Here is a 5,281-nt window from a genome sequence, read left to right on the forward strand (position 1 = left end):
TAAAGATGTAAGAGCGTTAACTGCATAAACTCCTGCTACTCTTCTCCTAGTGGCTGTTAGATGCATAGGCTACTGGTAATTGTTACTCAAAATTCTTTTAAGAATCTCACACGCCTTATTATATGAATTTGAAAAAAGATCTCCATTAGCTAAAATGTCTACCACCATTCCCGTGTGAGCGTTGAGACCGTTGTAGAAAGTGTCTAGTTGAATGAAATGATGAATTCCATTATGAAGGAATTTCCATAATAAATACTTAAATCATTTTCATGCCTCATACAAGGACTCATCATCGGATTGCTAGAACATAGTAATTTCATTTCTAAGTTTAGCATTCTTACTTGGTGGAAAATACATCATCAAAAAACGTTTCTCCAATTCTTACCATGTCAAAACAGAACGGGGTGGTAAGGAATTCAACTATGCTTATGTGCGATCTTGTAACGAATATGGGAAAAGCTTCAATTTTAAGGCATCTTTAGATACTCCTAGTAACTTAAAGAGTCGCTTACTTCCACAAATAAACAAAGGTACAAATGAGGAACTTTAGTAGGCATCCCACTAAACTGTTCAATTGTTTGCAACATCTAGAACATCATCAATTTTAACTCGAACTGAAGGGCCTCAATCTCGGGTCTTACAATCCCTACATTGACTTCACTAAACAAAGAAATAGCATACTACATAATCACTCAATCTTTATCATCATCAACAAGGATCAAATTTTGATTATTATAGGTTGTGTCTTCTCTTAGATTTTGATTCATCTCTTCGACTTGTCTTTGGGTTGATTTCTCCCTTCTTCTTTGCCTAAAAGTACGTTCAATTTCTAGGTCAACTGGAAATAGATCGATAATTTGATCTATATTCATAAACCCTGAAAAATCGTGAAAAATAAATAAGTTAAAATAAATATAATAAAAATAAACCAAACTGAAAAACATATCTTCACAAATAATAAAAAATACAGTCCTCTGCTGCAGCGCCAAAAACTTGTCTCGTCGCATGATTACTTGCAAGTGTACACGGTCGTACAAGTAATAAGTAGTAAGTAAAAGAGTTATCATCTCCACAGGGACTGTGTGGTAATTATTTGTAAAGTTAATTTTAATCAATTTGGTTAAACAAAATAATAAGAAGAATTTTGATGGAATGTTGCAATTTAAATTAAAGAATTAAATCAGTTTTTAGACACCCACAAAACAAAACAACATACATTGAAAAAATAAACACAAGGCATAATATTACATAACATGAATATACTAAAATAAAATATTTTTCTTTAATAAGAAATCATTTGTAATCATAAAAAAGAATATTACGAGAAATTCGTGACAATATGAAAATTCATTAAACTCATTTTAATTAAAACATAGGCTTCTCCCGAAGTCCTATTTTTTTTAAAGTTAATTAGAATATCCCTATGTAAAAAACTAACTTGGAAATCACCTTCCCGGGCTTCTACACAATTTATGCATACAACAATTATCTTCCAAAATCGACATGATATCATCATTTAGATTTTATGTCTATTAACTATTATCTATTCCCAAATTAAACAGTTAAATCAATAACTTACAAATGTTGGTCATACATTCACAAGTATAAACATGCTTTAAAACTAAATGAATGAAACAATCATTTGCATAGAATATTCAAGAAACAAATATCTAATGAACTCAAATCAAGATTAGTATCTATTTTGAATAAACAAAATTAAGCCATGTTATATTAAACTGAAAATCTAAAGATGAATGCAATCTTGTCTCCCGACGTAGAAAAAAATAATTTAACTGAAAGAGAAGGATAAGAAAGAGTAGCAAAGGGGGCTATCCACAACCATTTCATAATGCAAAGAGTAAATAGTTAAATATAGGGGGCTATCTGCGGCTGCTCCTTGTGGCTTCCCATGGTGGCTTTCAACTAACAAGATGCCATCATCTTATATACTCAACTGAACGAAAATGGCCCCCAACTCAACTGCTAACTTTCAACTTAAGGCATCAGCCACCACATTCGCTTTTCCAAGATGATAATCAATTATGAAAACATAATCTTTCAACAATTCAATCCAGCAATGTTGTTTCAGATTTAACTCCTTTTGGGAGAGGAGATACTTGAGACTCTTATGATACGTATAGATATAACACTTTTCACCATATCAATAGTTCCTCCAGATCTTTTGAGAAAATACTACAGCGGCTAGCTCTAAATCATGTGTTAGATAATTGTATTTCAAATGAGGTTCTGAAATCGTGTTTTCTGACGCCACTAAAAATCGGGTTGTTACAACATTTCTTTCCTTATTCTTATTTTTATATTTAGTTCATCAAGTGTTTGATAGAATGTTTATATCGAAATTGGCTTGAAATATGTGTTATTAGGATTTTCTTACATGGGTTAATTGATTAACTGACTATTTGATTAAGTGTTCATCTCTATTTGATTGGGTGTTTTTTCAATTTCGCCAAACTTCTCAAAAATACTAGAATTGACGACTTTAGAAGAATATTTAGACAAATGAAACCGAGAGGAGAATTTATCGCCTAAGGATTTGGTAAAAATGTGCTAAGCGATGAGACTAAAGGGAGAGTCGTATACCTAGGTGAGACTGAAAAGATAGGTTAGGTGGTAACTCCTAATTAGAAGGAGATAGAGAAGGTAATCATAGTTAGGAGTAGTAAACAACTCGATCAAAATAGTATGTTAGCTTAATTAACAATTACTGATTAATTGATTTTAGGTTAATTATTAGCATTGTTTAAACATGAAGTGGAGAGTTCCTTAATTTTTAGTAAATGTTAATTTGAGGATTAGTTTTATCTTAATTTTCTTTTTGATTGCACTATTAATTTGTAATTCTGTTAGATTAATACTAGCTTTGGAATAATTAATTTGATAATGTCCTTTACCAATTTTGGCAATTCCTTGGGTTCAATTCTCGGAATACTCTATAGCAGTCCATTTTTTAGTGGTGTTAGAAAATAGTAGTTTTGGGACCTCAAATTTGACGAATGAGTCTGTAAATATTATTATTTAATATTTATGAATAAAATATAATTTTATAATAAATTTTGATTTGATAATTTATGTTATTTGAACAAATAATTAAGTTAAGTGGTATGTCCCTAAAGTCAAGTGATTTTAAAAAATGAGGTTTTGGGACCTTGTTGTTATAAACTGAGCCTGTAAATATTTTTATTAAATATTTATGGAGTGTTATTAGGGTCTTTTTAAAATTTGGTTAAGAAATTTTAAGGTATAAATAGTTAATTAATTAAAAAGGACTAAATTGTAAAAGTTGCAAAAGTAAGTTTGTTTTAGTAAAAAAGTGTTAATTTAATAAGGAAATAAGAGTTGATGGCCTTACTCTCAACATGACTTCTAGGAGTCATTAGGAATACCTTGTATTTCAACACATCTGAGACTCGCAATATCTCCATACAATTGTCGTATTGTTCAACATGCTTCTCTGGATCCTCATTACCATTGTATTTCTCTTTCAATAACTTGATGTTGTTATGGGAAAAAATGTTGGCCACTTTTGGCACTAAGAGGTTGTTAGAGCTTGGGGCTAGCTTGCCCCACTTGGTCGAGAAATCTCCATGTAATAACATGCTTTCCTTAGTTCCTCCACCTTTCTCTCCAATACATTTCTTTGATGGGGGACTATCTAAGAAACATATTCTTCTTCACTACATTGGCAAGCTAGTTTTCTCTACTCATATTCTTGGTTAGACATAAAAGGCATACCATCTTCACTATATGTCTATCCTTGTTAGCGAGGAGCTCGTTAAGAGACCATCAATTCTTCTATACGTTGTTTGAGGATATTTTTTAGTGATGGTTGCGCTCATACTATTGTTTCTAGAATTCATGTTGTCGTTGGAATTGTTCTCGTGGATTACAAAGTTACTCTTGGAATCCCATGATCCATTGGGGACTAGTGTTATGGTTCGAGGTATGATGTCGTATGGCTGGTGAAGGATATTATAAGTATGGATTGTAAAATCATTGCAAGTGATTATACCAAGGATTATACTATTATGGCACAAACAAGTTATAAGGGTGTTGGTCTTACAGGCCAAAGTTTTGTCAAGCCTGATTATGATAATTTTGGAAGTTTTGAAAAATGTTGAACGTCGGGAAAGTTTGGGTCGTTAGAGAAGTTGTTAGGATAAGTCATCATTTCTAGTTCAAAAGGTCGAAAGTGAGTCTACGCTCACCGCACCTATTGTCGATACAAAGTTAGGCTATTGTGATTCATAAGGGTTCATCCAATGGAAGGAAAGTTATAAGCATTTAAGGATGATCGGAGCACGAGCTCCTTGGAGGATAAAAGTACAAGAAGGGAATGAAGATACTTCAGACTAGGGGTAGAGAGAGAGAGAGAGATTCCCACTCATTAATCCTTGAGTGTCTTATAAAGGTGTGTTGTCAGCCCTCCCTAAAACTCTATGAGTGATTCTTGTATTAGTTTCGCACTCCTTGGAGTCTAGTCGACCTACTGACATCCTTTCCTCGTAGGTATGGTGTAACACCCCTTACCCAAAACCGTTTCCGGAGTCGAGTATGAGGTGTTACTTGACTTAACTTAAAAGTTCGGGGCATAAAATTTTACTTTTGAAATTAATTTCAGTATTCACAACAAAGCTATCCACCTGCACACCAGTTACTAAATTAATTATAACTCAAGATATCAAACTCGAAATTTAGATCCATAAATTTTCCTTGAAACTAGACTCATATATTTTTTTACCATAAAGTTTTTAGAATTTTTGATTTGGCCAATTAGTACAGTTTATTAGTAAAATTCTCCCCTATTTCACTGATTGACAGTCTTGACCTCTCGTTACTAAAATTTAATTATCTCATTGTACAGACTTCATATGATGTTCTAACTTATTTTTACAAAAAATAGACTCAATAAGAGATCTATAAATATAAATTACAACTTATAAATATTTTTTTACAATTTTTAATGATTTTCCAAAGTCAGAATAGGGGATTCCAAAAACCACTTTGACCTTGTCTAAGTAAAAGGAAAATATCTCAGAATACATAATTCCTTTGTCTACACTGTTATTTTTCTATGAAAATAGACTCAATAATATTTAATTATATATATCATTCACTCTCTAATTCATTTTATATTATCCTTGGTGATTTTTCAAAGTCACGTCACTGCTGCTGTCCCAAAACTGTTTCACTACCAATTTTTACTTTTTCATGATTTCTATGCATAATTTATCACCTAGACATTTATAACAACAAACACCTT

At 31.9% G+C, this 5,281-nt stretch overlaps 1 non-coding gene across 1 annotated transcript; it reads left to right on the forward strand.

Moving 5' to 3' along the window:
• The first annotated feature begins 223 nt into the window (after window positions 1-223).
• LOC121215874 (small nucleolar RNA R71) lies at window positions 224-330 on the forward strand. Its single transcript, XR_005911843.1, has one exon. It is a non-coding gene; the product is annotated as a small nucleolar RNA R71 (small nucleolar RNA).
• The last annotated feature ends 4,951 nt before the right edge of the window (window positions 331-5,281 follow it).

This window comes from Gossypium hirsutum, chromosome D03, assembly GCF_007990345.1.
Source record: "Gossypium hirsutum isolate 1008001.06 chromosome D03, Gossypium_hirsutum_v2.1, whole genome shotgun sequence".
NCBI lineage: Eukaryota > Viridiplantae > Streptophyta > Magnoliopsida > Malvales > Malvaceae > Gossypium > Gossypium hirsutum.